Source organism: Chiloscyllium punctatum, chromosome 14 (assembly GCF_047496795.1).
Source record: "Chiloscyllium punctatum isolate Juve2018m chromosome 14, sChiPun1.3, whole genome shotgun sequence".
Classification (NCBI taxonomy): domain Eukaryota; kingdom Metazoa; phylum Chordata; class Chondrichthyes; order Orectolobiformes; family Hemiscylliidae; genus Chiloscyllium; species Chiloscyllium punctatum.
The window spans coordinates 35,067,035-35,084,419 of NC_092752.1; the positions used below are offsets into that span (position 1 = coordinate 35,067,035).

Here is a 17,385-nt window from a genome sequence, read left to right on the forward strand (position 1 = left end):
TGATCCTCTCCCTGAAGCAGAGGCACAGACTTGTGCGCAATGGACTCAAATGAACGTTTAACCAAACCTGGCGACTGGTGTGGGAGGCTGCCCTTGATGGACAGTGCTAGGCCGCCCTGATCGATGAGTGCCCTCATGGATCTCACCATGGACTACTGCCCTTAAACTTTCAGACATGCCTCAATGCTTACTACAGATGCATTGTGTTTGGTGCAAACATTGCTGCCACATGGTGCTGGTGTTTGACCGACATAGCAAACTGACATGCAGCAAGAGGAGGGTGGTCTTGACTGAAGATTGCTGCATGGCACAGCTACTTGACTGGTTGTGTGAATGTACCAATTTCCACTGCAAGGCAGATTATGACAAGGCAAGGCATGCACACTGGGAGAGGAAGAGAGCAGCCCTGCTGGACAGCCTGATTCATGCTGTGGAGTGGGGGCTTGTCTCTAAGTGGTAGATTTACCCAGTGCAGTCAGACACAGCTGATTGTCGGTGTATATATTGTAAGACCAGTCTGGGCTTCAAGGGCACACTGCCAATGCAACGGAGACATATCAGGACAATGTCAATCACTCCGAGAATTGGGTGCTAGTGTCAGTGGTAATGGGTGCATACAGTTGGTGGTCTTTGATCATGCTTGTCTCTGCAATGTGGAGGTCATTCAGAGGAGGTGGCAAAATAACCCTGCTGACCACCCCACTCTGGTTTTCACATCAAATTTTCCTAACTGCTAGCTTGTTTGGGAAAGCACAACTGGAATATTAATGCAGCGAGCTGAGCCATCAACAAGGTTTTTAACAAATGTTCATCTCCATCAATAGGCAATTCCTCCCACTGTTTGATGAGAACCTCACTACACCATTTACAAAAACCATAAGGTTGATGCAAAAGGTCTCACTGCATTTCTCATCCAATTCTGACGTATACCTTGCCATAGCCCATGTCCCTTAAAAGGTTCTGCTCATTGATCTTTATAGTACTGAAGAATACTATTGTTTACACTAATGCATTCAGAAGTTCTGATTCTAACTCAGGCAGCAGTCGTGGAGTATAGGGTTTCAAGGGTGTGGCAAACTATACCAACTTTAGCATTGTAAATGTTGGGAGATGCTAGTTCCTGTTTCTTACTTTTTAAAGGTCCAATCAGTTCTTCTCAGAAGCAACTGGAAGCAAGAGCAGGGCAGTGCAAGAGAGGGAATGTTGGACATCAGGAACTGGAAAGGGGAGGGTAAGGGAAGGCCCAATTGTTATTTTGTGGAGCCCAGAGGAGCTCAGAAGCACAAGTTAAAATTGGAAACTATTAGAAGAAAGCAGAAAAGTTGAACTAGACATTTTTTTAAAAATTGTTCTTCCATTTGGGTTCCACCAAGTAGGTATGGTTAAAATCATGTGGACAGTGTGGTACATGAAGTCCACCTCTGACCTCAAAAGTAGTCTCTCCATTTCATGATGCAACATTTGGCCTCCATTTGTACTTGCCACTGAGGCAGGAATTAATTTTTTCTTCTTTACAGAAAACAATGGAAAACTCTTCGGAAGTGAGATTATCCCATTAATAAATGTGGAAGGCCACCTGGGATAACGATACTGTGGGAAAGGTTGAAATCAGAATGCATTTCATCTCTCACTGGTCCACCATGGTGAAAAATTACCTTCAAGTAAGCCACTACTATTCAATAAAAAAAATGTTAGCAGGTAACTCCGTGCTACACCAATGTCCCATATCACCACAACTATGTGAAGGTTGAACAGTTCCTAAAGAAACAATAATCCCTTTTAAATGACATGGTAGTTAAACATTTTTTGGCTTAATTTCCTAGATGACAAGCAATCAGATTATGGATGTTTCCTACTCTGTCTGCGTTGCTGCGTAACGAAACGAGTTCTGATGCTACGATCAAATGCTGAATGAATGGATCTGTGTGGTAGAAGAAGTCTCTGTGTGCTTACAGTATTAGTGTGCCAAACTTAATGAAATAAGTGCAGCTTTCTCCCACGGACTATGGGGGGCATAAAAAAAAAGAGATGACATTGCTTTGTGCCACATGCCCGGTCCTCTGACTTTTGGAAGCTTTGGCACATGGCTCCTGGTTGAAGTCAAATCCAACAAATCTCAGCAAGAAAGGTGGGCATTGCTGGATACATTTATACATCATACTCAACTTCATTTTTGTATGGTCTGTAGCATTGCCCTAACTGCTATTGTAATGTTCTTATTTCATATATTCAAATTATATCAAGAAGCAATCCAATAACATTTCCAATGTATTTACTGACATTTGAAACTGCAAACTCTACGAGTAGGCAACTATTTTTAGATGAGCACTTTTTTTTGAGATTCAATTATGAAACATAGAGGGTAATTTCTTGGGAAAATTAATGTTAGAAGAACAGATGGCCAGAGCGAAAAATAAAAAAGCTGGTGTACCCATCTAACATTTTGTTCAGTTGCTTTTACTTAAAATTCAGCTGAATGAATTCAAACCAAGCAGTTAAAGTCCTTGTATAAACACGGGGGTAAACGCTAGCACAATCCTCGGGCTGCATAGTAATGAATAACATATTAGAAAGAGCTTTCAACATTCCTCTTTGGTAGCTTGATTAGACAGCTGAATCTAAAACAAGGGAAAATGTTTTGCTTCCCAAAAAAACCTTTCAACCAAAGTATTATAGAGAAAAATGACGCTGTTTAACATTTCACTGAGTATAAATATAAGGATTTGGTCAAAGTGTTTTCAAGGAAAAATTTAAAACAATGACTATCAAGTCAAAAGGAAGAAAAGTGAAATGTAAAGATTTAGTCTGCTCTGTCTTGTATTCAAGATTAAAACAGAATGATCAAAGATGCTTGCCTTCACAGTGCTCCCTCAAATCCTATGTTTGCTCAAACCCTGAATATACTGACTCCATTTGCAAGCTTTGTTCAGGTGGCCTCAATATATTTTCCTCGCTCACCAGATGCACGGATGACAAAAGTAACATGAAAGTTTTGGTTAAGGAAAATAATCGATGTTTAGAACTAAAACGTGGAGTTTTCAGTGGGGTCCCAATTTAACTCTATGTAGAGACTGGCAGAACATCTGGGGAAATGGGCATTTCCATTCTTTCTTGTGAGTTCTTCCTGAGCTTAATTAGAATTACTGTGGAAATCCTTTAATTGACTTTGACCAGATTGAGGAGCCATTAGTATCAAGTCTTCTCAAAGATATAGTACAAGAGTTATTAACCTGCATAGCAGTAAATATCTCAAAATATAAGACATCATTTTATATCAAATGTTGTTACCATGATTTTCATTTATAGAGTTGTGTCAAATTTAAACTGGTTTGTACCATTTCAAAACTCATTTAAATCTCTGGTGCAAATAGCAATGAATTTTCTGCTCCAAGCTCAATTGCATAATTATTCACAAATCTAGGTACAAACTCAGATGTGTCTTGGACTGATACTTCTGGTAAAAGGTGAAATTAAGTGTGTTTCACATTTAAATGGAAGGAAGTCTTTAAAAGAGTTGGAGTTAAGGAATTTGCAGAAAATTTCTAGGGAGCATGAAACATATTTAGCTATATATTAGCTACTTTTACAAAACCTGAAACAGCAGTGGACTGATAATGTCACAAGCTAAATGGAAAGTGAGAGATGCAGATGTGAATATGCAGACATGTAACAGCAGTGAAGTATCAGTTATGTTGTTTATGAAGTGGTTGCAATATTTAACAGACTATGGCAACCTACAGGTAACGAGTTCAGATCACAAAGCAAGTAAGTTCATCAATTTCTAATCATTTGTATGTTTAAGTAGAATTGAAAGGTTGTCTGAAAATGGCAAGTGGTTGGCTTAATATTCGTCAGAGAAGGAATGTATCAAAGTTAGTATTACTCACTGTTAGGAATTTTTTCAGTGGCCTAGCAAGTCATTTGTTTGTAAAACAATTACTAAGAAAAAGAGACTGATCAGATCGGTTGTTTGGCAATGACTTGAGAAATAAATTAGGGCAAGATTGAGCCAATCCATGCTCAACTGACCATTTAAATTTCCTGTTGGAGAGTTAGATCTACAATATGTACCTTGTAAGATTCAAAAGCAGTAGTTATTTCTAAAACCAATCTAAACATTTTGACTTTATGGAAGAAAAGAAAATTAAGAAACACCATTCACTACTTCAAGAACCCTCAGAGTACTTTGCCAAAGTTACTTTAAGTATTATAACATTGGAGATTCAGTGTCATAACTGTACAAGCGAGATGCTGAAAGGCATAAACAGATAATAACCAGTGACCGCTCAGACTATTTTCTGCCCGCAGATGCTACTAGATCTGCTGATCTTCACCAGTAGTTTCTAGTTTTGTTTCAGATCTCCAGCATCTGCAGTTCTTTGTTTTATGTTAATGTTTAGAAGTAATGTTAGCTGAGTCATAATTATTCTGCAAGGCATTGGGAGAAAGCTCCAATTGTTCTTCAAGATGGTGTCATCAAATCTTTTGCATCCGCATTGGAAGGAAGAGGAGATCTGGATATAATTCTCATCTGAAAGATAACACTGTGGACTCCTTTCGTAATGCACTTGAATACCAGCCTTGATTATAGACACTGTGATGAAATCCAGAATTTTTCTGTACTCAGAGGGAATTGCACCTGCACAGAGCTAGGCCCGAGTTCCTTCGAGGGCATTTTGCCAAGTGCTGTTGGAGAGAGTTTAAACTAACTCTGCAGGGGGTTAGGAACCAGAAAAGATCATCTGAGAGTGATATCGGTGTGCACGAAATGCCTGGAGGCACATATAGCACTAGGACAGAGAATGCTAAGTTGAAATGTGGAGTCAGGATAAGGGAGAAAGTAAAACATTTCTAAATCAGGGTTCCACAGCATATTTGTGTTTAGAATATAGTACATAAGTGTGGTGAGAGTTACAGATGCAGATTTCCATGTGGAATCATGATGTTGTGGTGTTAACAGATATCTGGCTGAGTGAAAAAGGAAGAAATGAGGAGGGGTGGTGGTATTGATTAAAGGACCGAATTGCAGTACTGGAAAACTGGATATCCCAGAGGATTCAAGGGCTGTAATGTAAGCATTACCGTATTGGCTCGTAGACTGTAGATTAGATTACAGTGTAGAAACAGGCCCTTCGGCCCAACACGTCCACACTGACCCGCCAAAGCGCAACCCACCCATACCCCTACATTTACCCCTTATCTAACACTATGGGCAATTTAGCATGGCCAATTCACCTGACCTGCACATCTTTGGACTGTGGGAGGAAACCGGAGCACCCGGAGGAAACCCACGCGGAAACTCCACACAGTCAGTCGCCTGAGGCGGGAATTGAACCCGGGTCTCTGGCGCTGTGAGGCAGCAGTGCTAACCACTGTGCCACCGTGCCGCCCGTATTGTTGCGATGGACAATTTTCGCTTACCGTCATACTCATTGTGTCAAGGGCAGAGAGAGGCAAGCATTATTAGATTTTATTCTGAAGAATTTTCTTCAGTAATAAATGTTCAGTCCATTAAGAAAGGAGCCACTGCTAGATCTAGCTGTTAAGAACGAGACCAGCAACGTAGATCAAGAATTAGAGAGGAGCATTTAGAGAACAGTGACCAGTGTTTCATAAGGTTTAAGACGATGGCGGAAAAGGACAATGCACAGTCCAGATTAAGAAGCATTATTTGGGAAGAGCTGACTTCAATGAGGCAAGAAAGGAAATGGGTCTGCAGCCAAGGTTCGATAGGAAAAACTGTAGCTCAGCAAAGGTGATAGGAAGGTTCGAGAAAGAGTTTGTTCAGGCACAGTCAAGGTACATTCCCCTAAAAAGTGAAAATAAGGCAATCAAATCCAGAGCTCTCTGGATGAAAAATAAGACAAGAATAAAGATAAAGAAAAAAAAAGTGTGCTTTGATAGATTTTGGGTAGAAAGTATCATTGAGAACCAAACTAAACACAATCTTAAGAGGGAGGTGAAATAACAAATAAGAGAAATGGAAAGGGATTATGAAAAAAGAAGGCAGCTGACATAAAGAAAGAGTCCAAAGCCATTTACTGGCTCATAAATAGTAAAAAAAAGGGGAGTGAGGCTGCTTCAGAATCAAAAAAAAGAGATTTACCAAGAGAAGCAGAGGGCATGCCTGAGTTATTAAATTGAAAAGTATGCATCTATCTTTACCAGGTTATCTAGACCATGGTGACAGCGAAGGAAACCCAATCACAAGTTGGATTCAAAATTACTATGGAGAGGTATTTGCTAAGCCATTGGGACTTAAAGATTGACAAGACACCTGGACCAGATGGCTTGTATTCAAAAGCTATTGAACAAAGTGAAAGTAGAAATTGCAATGGCATTAGCCATAGTCTTTCAGTCTTTCTTGGACTTGTTGGTAGTGCCAGATGACTGGGGATTATAAACATTACACGCTTGTTTGAAAAAGCTTGTAAGAATAAGCCTAGAAACTACAGACCAGTCAACCTAATTTCAGTAATATAAAACAAAGAACTGGAGATCTGAAACAAAACCAGAAATAGCTGGTGGAAAATCAGCAGATCTGGAAGCAACTGTGGACAGAAAACAAAGTCTGTTAAACAGTCACTTGATTCAAGTTATTACAGCTCAACTTCGAGATTGGGGAGAACTCCGGAAATAACAATTTAGGATAGATGTAACAGTGACCTGGATGTATATGGCTAATTAGGAATAACCAACATGAATGTGTTAAGGGAAGTTCATGAATAGCTTACATTTCAGACTTCTTTGAATAGATAACAAAGAGTTGACGAGGTTTATGCTGTTCTGATATACATGAAATTCTAAAAGGCATTTGATATCATGCCATATAACAGACTTATGAGAAAATTTATAGTCCATGGAATAAAAAAATGTTATTAGCAAAAATGGATACAAAATTGACTGCTGAGTGATTGGTAACATAGAATATTGTCTAATGCATATTTTTCTGACTGAACAAAGATTTAGCAGAGTTCCCAAGGGTTAGTGTTTGACAAAACCTCAGGAATTAAGGCAGATTGGAGAAGCTGGGGCTGTTTACATTGGAGAGAAGAAGTCTGAGAATGGACTCAATAGAGGTTTACAAAATCATGAGAGACCAGGACAGAACTGGCAGAGAGAAACTGACCCTCTGGTAATGAATCGAGAATTATAGGGAACACGTTTAAAGTGGTTCATAAAAGATGTACATCTGATTGGTGAAAAAAGCATTTTTCATACTGTGAGTGATTTGCGTCTGGCATGCACTGCCCAAAACTATGATTAAAAAAAAATCACACAACACCAGGTTATAGTCCAACAGGTTTATTTGGAAGCACAAGCTTTCGGAGCGCTGCTCCTTCATCACACAATTTGTAGGGCAAGATCACAGCACACAGAATTTATAGGAAAAGATCAAAGTGTCATATAGCTGATGCAATGTACTGAACAAACCTAGATTGCTGTTAAGTCTTTCATCTTTTAGAATGGATTGCAGGTTTCAATTAACTAATATGCAAATCCCAGAACTCCTTTCAAGTCACATTCCTGAGATAACTTAAGGTTTTATAAAAAAGGTGACACCTCCGCTCAGGCACTGCATTAAAAGGTGTGAGGTTAGAGTCTGTCTGACCTCAAGTCAGACTGGTTTTATGTCCAAAGTAGGAATTTATAAAATGTCACATGGACTGACTGCCTAAAGATGATGTGCTTTTTGAACAAATGCAAGTGCATCCCATAGGCATATACGTGTGTGTGTGTGTGTCTGTGCGCGCGCGCGCATGAGGGAGAGAGAGAGAGAGTGCATATGTGCGTGCATGTGAGGGAGACAGTGTGGTAAGAGGGAGTGAGTGCCTGAGTGTGCTTAATTGTGCGTGCATGCAAGTGTGACAAAGTGTATGCCTGTGAGAGGGTGTGTGCCTGAGTGTGGGTGTGTATGTTTGTCTGAGAGACAGTGTGTATATGAAAGAGGGTCTGCGGGAGTGTGATTGTCTGTAAGAGAGTGTGTATATGTGCGTGTGAGAGAGTGTATAGTGTTGTAGGGTCACCTGTAGTGTGACATAAACCCAAGATCTGGTTAAGGCCATCCTCATGGGTACCGAATTTGGCTATTTGCAGAGCTGCCGAGCAGAGGCTAATAGCCAAATTCGGTACCCATGAGGATGGCCTCAACTGGGATCTTAGGTTTATGTCACACTACAGGTGACCACTACACTATATACTCACACACACATGCACACTGACACTCAGATTCTCTTACAGGCGATCTCACTTACACACTCATGGAGACCCTCTCTCTCCTACACAGGCTCTCTCTCAGACAGAAATACACACCCACACTTGCGCACACCATCTCACAGGCATATACTCCATTACACTTGTGCACACACTCTACCAACCATGCACACACACTCTCTCTCCACCTCACATGCCTGCATATAAATCCATGAGGTGAACTTGCATTTGCAGATTGTGTGCTTTTTGGACAATCGCACTCCTGCAAACCCTCTTTCATAAACACGCTGTCTCTCAGACAAACATACACACCCACACTCAGGCACATACCCTCTCACAGGCATACACTTTGTCATACTTGCATGCACACACAATCAAGCACACTCAGGCATTCACTCCCTCTTTCACACACACACACATATATGCCTATGGGATGAACTTGCATTTGTTCAAAAAGCACAATCTGTAGGCAGTCAGTCCATGTGACATTTTATAAATGTCTACTTTGAACATAGAACTAGTCTGACTCAAAGTTGGGATACAGACTCCAACCTCACACTTGTAATGCATTGTCTGAACTGAAATGTCACTTTTTAAATAAATTCTTCAGTTATTTTGGGAATGCAACTTGAAAGAAACTCTGGGATTTACATATTAATGAATCAATACTTGTATCCCCATTCTAAGTGATTAAAGACTTAACAGCAACTAGGTTTCTTCAAGACATTACATCAGTTATATGATTCTTTGATCTTTTACTATAAATTCTGTGTCCTATGATTCTACCTCACTAGCTACCTGATGAAAAAGTAGCGCTCCAAAACCTTGTACTTCCAAATAAACCTATTGGACTATGGCCTGGTGTTTTGTGATTTTTAACTTTATCCACCCCAGTCTAACACTGGCACCTCCACATCATAGAAATATGATGGAGGCAGTTCCTTTGAAGCATTCTAACGGACATTATTTAATAAAAATAAGATGCAAGGTTCTGGGAAACTGGTGGGAGAATGGAACTAAGTCATGATGTTAAATAGGAGAGTTAATGCAGTTATGATGGGCCATTGGCCTTCTACTACACTGTAACAATTCAATGATTACTGAGCAAGCCAGAAATGTTACTGGTTATATTTATGAAATGGAGTTCCAAGCATTACTGAGTGGCAACATTCAATTCTGCCAAGAAAGGTGCTAATTGAAATGCTTTCAATAGATCATAAATGACAGTTTGGAGCCCACTGAAGATGAACAAAAAAGGTTCTACACTGTGGGTGAGAATGTGCAAGAGAGAGACAAAAACAACCTCTCTATTAGCAGTGCTGCAGTTAGCTGCACTTCTGTAAAGGAAGCTGGACTAGACAAGTTCTATGTAGGGGACTCAGTGAGAAGCGAAGAATGTTTAGATAGCTCAATGCAAAGGGTAAGTTTTTGAGAATTAGTGGGGAACTTCGTGTTGGAATTAGAGCTGTAAGAAGTCTATGCGAGTGACAAATTGGAAAGGATATTTTTCCTCTGCATAGGGAGGAAGCTGTGAGAAACCTGGAAAAAGACTGATAGCACTACTACTTCAATGCAGTAAGAAAGTGGGAGTTGAAAAGTTCATAAACAGTATTTGCTTGATGCCACTGAGCACAGTTGGAGCTCAGGTGAAAAACTTGGCTTAACTGATTAGGTGAGATTATCTGTAATTGTTGGGTTACTCTCTGGAGGGTCAGTGCGGACTTGTTCGCCCGAAGGGCCTGTTTCCACACTGTAGGGAATCTACTCTAATCTATACTGTAGATGTCATCACTGTTCTAACACTGTGGAACAAAGTTTACTGTGGATTCCATGAAACTGTGGAATTACATGGCTTAATTCTCTTGGTAAATTTTATGCATCTCATACATTGTCAACTTTAAAAACAAAAAACTTACTTTCCCTAGCTATATCATAGCTCATCTCTCTGGAATGGGACTTGAACGCATAACTTTCTGACTCTGAAGGATGAGGACTACCATCGAAGCAAGGAGTGTCCGTTGCACAGTAACTGACTTTCAGGAATGCCAGGCTGTGGCGAGTTAACATTGTGACGTTGTTAACAAGCAGGAGATAGCACCCCTCAGTGGAAGGAAGTCTCATGCTTGAGAGCTGTCAGCCAATCTGGCTGACTGAAGAAGACATCATCGAATCATATAGGGGAAATAAATTGGGCTTTTTTGTAAGTAGAGAAGTCTTCAACCTGGGCAAAGAAGGTTTGGAGGGTGTCAGCCAACAAGGTAATAAAAGAAAGAGACAGCAAATGATCTTTGCATGGGTTCCCTTAATGCCCACTCTTTCTACACAGCCCTTTCACAGCTTTGGTGGAAAATTGGGTTGGCTGCTCTCATCCATTTTGCACCATCAAGAGTAATATGTCATTGAGATGAGAAAGAGGCTGTTCGTTTAGTAGTTGAGAGCCTCAATAATTTGGCTGATGCCTTGTCTGCCCACCATATGAGAGATCTGATCAGAGGTGGGTGGGAAGGCTATTTTATGTGGTCCCCACCAGCCCAAATCAAATAGCCCTTCCAGGATTGACTGTAAAATACCTGCTAAATGCTGTGCAACATACCCTATACTGCCACACTGACTGAGATTAGTTGACTGGCTAAATAGTATGAATCAAATCTGCTTCTGTCAGTCAGTTCTACATGATATAGCAGACACAGGAATCTGATAGTTAATGACAATTCTTTTTATTTGCTTCGAATGAGACTACAGGTTCCTCTTTAAAGGGGAAGTTCTGTTATCCTTTCATTTATTAAGATCTTCAATCAGCATAAATCAAACAGAAGTGGAAGAAAATTACAAACATTTTAGTTTCAGCACAAATTATGTCATATCTACAACTCCTTTGTCTTAGAACCTAATTGCAATGCTGCACTATTTATATTGCACTTGATTAAGAATATATGAGCTGAAAATGTGTTGCTGGAAAAGCGCAGCAGGTCAGGCAGCATCCAAGGAGCAGGAGAATCGATATTTTGGGCATGAGCCCTTCTTCAGGGGGCCTGAAGAAGGGCTTACACACGAAACGTCGATTCTCCTGCTCCTTGGATGCTGCCTGACCTGCTGCGCTTTTCTAGCAACACATTTTCAGCTCTGATCTCCAGCATCTGCAGTCCTCACTTTCTCCTAAGAATATATGAGCCAAAACTATAGTAGCAATATGTAAACCAATTGGTGGTTTAACATAAGTTCGACCAAGAACAAAGATGCAGTAGATAGATATCAAGTAAGTGGAACTTACTTCCAAGCTGCCTGTTTATACTCATGAGTATTCTGTGTAGCGAGAGCAAATGACTTCCCATTTAATTGTTAATATTGCATTTCAAACCCAACAACAGCTGCACATTATCAACAGATGCCTTAATGGACAGCTTCCTGTTTGTTGCATGATGTAAGTATAAATAAAGTTAGTGCTTATTTCCTACCGTAAATAGAAATGTTTTATTGTGTAAATACTCTTTGCAATATCTTTTACATTGTGTGTGAAAAAGTTTCCATGTGATAGTTTACCTTTAAATGGCTTTGCAGCTTGCTTGTAAAACTGAATGAATCCTGTCAGGGAGATTTGGGATACCATACTCATCCATAATGTCATAAGGGGACTTCAGAAAATAGTCAACCACTTCTCTGTAAGAGGCCAATATCATTCAGTGTTGACAAATAACAACAAACTGGAGTAAGATGGAAGATCTCCATCTTTCAGTTTGTTTGGTTCATGAATGCAATTCGTTTGTATCTTTTTTTCTTCAATTTTTGTGGACTGTGTTAAAGAATTGCTTGTCTTAATTATTGTGCTGCAACTTAATTTCTCTGAGCTGCACTGGTCACACTGGCTGGAGCATTTTGGAGCCTAAGAACTATTGTGTTATGTCTCACAATCAATGTACCAATATACCATGGTAAACTAATAGAGAAAGTGAAGTCACATGGTGTGCAGGGTGTTCTAGCTAGGTGGATAAAGAACTGGTTGACCAACAGGAGACAGAGAGTAGTAGTTGAAGGGAGTTTCTCGAAATGGAGAAAGGTGACCAGTGGTGTTCCACAAGAGTCAGTGTTGGGGCCACTGTTGTTTGTGATATACATAAGTGATCTGGAAGAGGGCGCTGTTGGTATGATCAGCAAGTTTGTGGATGACACAAAGGTTGGTGGACTAGCAGAAAGCATCTGGGACTGTCAAAGAATACAGGAGAATATAGATAGACTGGAGAGTTGGGCGGAGAAGTGGCAGATGGAGTTCAATCCAGGCAAATGTGAGGTGATGCACTTTGGGAAGTCTAATTCTCGAGCGAATTAAACAGTAAAAGGAAGAGCCTTGGGAAACATTGATGAGCAGGGAGATCTGGGAGTTCAGGTCCATTGTACCCTGAAGGTTGCTGCACAGGTGGATAGAGTGGTCAAGACGGCATATGGTATGCTTGCCTTCATCAGACAGGGTACTGAGTATTAGAGTTGGCAGGTCATATTAAATTTTTCAAGACATTGGTTCGGCCATATTTAGAATACTGCATACAGTTCTGGTCGCCACATTACCAAAAGGATGTGGACGCTTTGGAGAGGGTGCAGAGAAGGTTAACGAGGACGTTGCCTGATATGGAAGGTGCTAGCTAGGAAGAGAAGTTGAGTAGGTAGGTTTGTTTTCATTAGAAAAAAGGAGATTGAGGGGGGACCTGATTGAGGTTTACAAAATCATGAAGGGTATAGACAGAGTGGATAGAGATAAGCTTTTTCCGAGGGTGAAGGATTCAATAACGAGAGGTCACGCTTTCAAGGTGAGAGGTGAAAGATTTAAGGGGGATACACACAAAGTACTTTACACAAAGGGTAGGAGGTGCCTGAACATGTTGCCAGCAGAGGTAGTAGAGGCAGGCACGGTAGATTCACTCAAGATGCGTCTGGACAGATACATGTGAGTTGGTGGGGAGCAGAGGGATACAGATGCTTAGGAATTGGGCGACAGTCAGTGGATTTGGATTGGCTCAGGCTTGGAGGGCCAAAGGGCTTATTCCTGGGCTGTAAATTTTCTTTGTTCTTTATACCTTTATGAGGCTTTCTTCTGATATCATCACTGTATTATAGCACATAATCTGAGGGTATAAAGATCTCAGACTTCATCTTATCCCAGGATTAGCTGAAACATAATAGGCCACAAGAAGCATCTTACTCTGTGTAAATTAATAATTTAATGTTAGCCGAGCCACTTCTATACCACTGAATGTAATAATTCAATATAATTGCCTGGAATAAACATCTCTTAGAGCTGCAATACCATAATATCCAAGCCCAATTTCTTCTGTCATGAGGAATAACATAAGCATTGTTGCCTTGGATAAAATATCTTGCTGGAAGCAAAATCACATTACAAACCTCACTGAACCAATTACACAAGCTGAAAGCAACCTGGAGGATTTTTTTTGGTGTAGGATTACTTTTGTTCCTTTTGAGTCCACAGAAATAGAAGTTCACAACATATTTGACTATTGCATTACCAACCTCCAGCTCTTTATGTAAGGATTGAAGCCCTAGAAGCAATCACACTTTTCATTTTATCACAGACCCTTTACTCAGTGGATAAAAGGAAACTATACTTTCCAGCAGTCTGTTCCACTGGCACAAATGTAGCTGCGTTGAACTTCCATCTTCCTGTGTCCTAATCGAGAATCCTATCTACGATAATCCTATCTGAGAACTCCCAGGGAATAGGATTATTTGCATTACCACTGCTAACATAACAACATTGTGCACTAAAAAGACAAACGGTAATGCAGAATCATATCACACCAACAGCACTACTGAGGCCCTACAAGTCTCTCAAGAAAAGCTGGCCCCTAACAGTTCTTGGTAAATTGTGCTGAAGGTTGGAGTGAATGAAATGGGATAATTCATCAAAAATGTACCCAGGTACACCCCCTTCATGTTGAGAGGCAGGCAAGGATGCATGCTGAAATTTCAAGGAGAAAAGCAAGTCAGGTGAAATCTGAGCAAATGTGAGATCTGTCCCAAATTACTCACAGCTTTCCCCTTCGGAAATGGGATAGAGGGGTTATAAAGGGATTTCTGTTTTTCAGTTGCAAGAAATTCAAGATCAAAGTCTTCATCCTATTTCTACATTGCGTGCTATTTGCACGGGCACCTACTGCAAAGTCAAATGATGCAGCACTACTCCTAGGACACAAACATAGTTAGTCTGGCATCATATTTAACTTTGTAAATACATGAAGAAAAATAAGGCGTAATGGAAACTCTGTGGAATTAAAACAAATCAGTCAAACTAAGAATGGTATTGTCTAGCATCCCGTGTGATCCCAGTAATACTGGCCCCTAGCTATAAATATCCATCTAGGATCATGTGTCACTCCAGAGATCGTGATGCTAGGTTGAAGGAGAAAAATATTCTGATTACACTTAAAAGATCACTTTTAATGCATAAGTAAGTTCTAAAGTATAGTTTACTACAAATTCTGTTTTCAAAATTTGACTCTTTTGTTGCCTTTAAATTGATATCTGTGGCACACAAATACATGTCTGGTTTGAGCTGTGTAAGATAGCATTTGGTGGTTTGAGAATGCAGAGATCAACTGTGGGAGGTATGCAGGCTGCACAGTTCATGTTGTCAATCAGCATTTACTACTGATTGGACACTAATGCTGCTGATATGCCATTAAGTGCTCAATTTAACACCAGCTTTTAAATGTGCACAGATAAGTGTGCAGCACCACAAACTACTTCAATATTCAAAGAAAAGTTGACAATCTAATCTCACGCAAATTACAGAAACAACTTCACAGATGCATTAATATCCCAGTCCATGCAAGCTCGGATTCAAATTTCTTTCCCCCCCCCAAAAAAAGCAGGCAAATGTCAGCTCATCTCAGCAACTAATGACTTCCTTAAAAATTGTAAAGATCAAAGCGATCTCAGAATTTAAGTAACATGTTGCAAACTACCAAGGGATTCATTTCTTTGCTGAAAGGTGAATCTAACCCTCAATACAGTCTGTTCTGCTATAATGCAGTAGTTCTGTTCTTGTGGAATCCTGTGTTAGAAGAAAATTGTGTAAAGCAGCACCATTTAAACTAATGGGGCTGGAATTGCTTTATAACCACTACATATTTTAAAATTTCACACTTTAGAAACAGTGTCCCCAATTTGTCAATCATGTTATAGCTGATCTGTGTGAACGGAACACGTGTTATAGCAGAACGACCTGTACAGATTGTGGCCTTTTAGGCAAACACTGTACAGCTGGACCCCTGAAATGCAGTTGGTCTTTTTTTCATGGTGATACTTTGCTAAATTACCACTTTCCAAATTCTAATGCAAAGTCAATGGAAAAATAATAGTGGCTCGATTCCAACAATTAAAAAGTAATAATGTTCACTCCCAGGGAATTATGCTGATGAAAATATTTTTTCTATCCCAGGTGAAATCTAATGGCAGCACATTTTAAAAAACAAACCAGCAAAACATACTGTCTTGGTGTTGGCTTTTCTGCTAAATAGTACCACAGAGACGTACAGCACGGAAGCAGACACTTAAGTCCAACTCGTCCACACCGACCAGATATCCTAAACCGAACTACTCCCATTCTCCAGCACTTGGCTCATATCCCTCTAAAGCTTTCCTATTCATGTACTCATCCAGGTGCCTTTTTAATGTTGTAACGGTACCCATGCCCACCACATGCTTGGCATCTCGTTCTATACACGTACCACTCTGCGTGAAAAATTTCCCCTCCAGTCCCTTTCAAATATTTCTGCTCTCACTTTAAATCTATGTCGTCTAGTTTTGGACTCCCCTAAACTGGGAAAGTGACCTTGGCTTTTCACCCTGTCCAAGCTCCCTCATGATTTTATAACCCTCTACATTGTAGACATTATGTAACATCGGCCATTATTTTAGTCACTGTGCACTGTATCCTATCAGAACTGGGACCTACACTTCAACATCTTTTACGGATACTCTCCAGACAAATAATCAGTTTAAAGAATTACAAGTAACAGTTTACAACTATTTTACAATAAGGAGTCAAAACAGAGTTGACAGACTATACTGATTCACGACTCTAAGACTCAGCCAATAAATAAAACACTGGTTGGACATGAAATACAAACAGTTGGTCAGCAACAAAAAAAAAGATGGGATTTGAAGGGGCCCCGTGTCTGATTGCCAGATCGGATGCTTACTGATCCTGTGACCTATCAGGTTCCACATAGGAGAAGATCAGCTTGTGTAGATTAGGAATAGACGATACCTCTGAAAATGTGACTGTCAGATATATTTATAATTAATACCAAATCTTATGTACAATGGATGTTGTCTGCCCACACAGATTCAATGTAATTTAGTACTTTTTGATGAAATGCATTTTGTGTTGAAAGAATATACGCCATTTAATAAGATGAAGGCAGCTGCATGATTGTAACTATTTTCTAGCCACAGTCATTCACTGCCAGTGACTGAGGTAAGACAGGCACATTGTAAGTCAGCAAGTAATCGACATCAACCATTGTATACACTGCTAACCTGAAGCACTACACCAGAATACTGCAAATGCTAACAGAGACTGTAAGTGACTAAATTCTCAAGGGTTTAACATACTTACTATCACTGGCTGTAACTGACACTCAGATAGTATAGTTAACTATCAGCAATTATAACTGGCTGTTGGAGCCTGTACAATGATGAAATATTGTAACAGACGGAATTAGATAGTGACCAGCTGCCAACGCTTAGAACAGACTGTTGAAGAATGTCACTAACCTTAGGGCTGTCAAAGACTCTAACCAGCTGGACCACGAGTAGCAGTATCTCCCTTTACGTGATTACAGTTAACAAATGTTCATAATATATTGTGATTTGTTTGAGTCATAGAATATCCATACAATGTGAAAGCAAGCCATTCTGCCCATACTGACCCTCTGAATAGCATCTCAGCTAGACCTACCTCCTCCCTGTAACCCTATATTTCCCATGGCTAATCCACCCAACCTGCATAATTTAACTTGGCCAATTCACTTAACCTGCACACTTTTGGACTGTGACAGGAAACTGGAGTACCCAGAGGAAGCCCACACAGACACAGGGAGAACGTGCAAACTCCACACAGTCACATGAGGCGGAATCGAACCCAGGTACATATTT

The 17,385-nt window shown here is 40.2% G+C and overlaps 1 protein-coding gene across 2 annotated transcripts in view; it reads right to left on the bottom strand.

Annotated features, from left to right (window-relative positions):
- Positions 1 to 17,385, bottom strand: part of fat4 (FAT atypical cadherin 4) — a 371,960-nt gene that overhangs the window by 125,428 nt on the left and 229,147 nt on the right. The gene's annotated exons all lie outside the window — the stretch shown is intronic.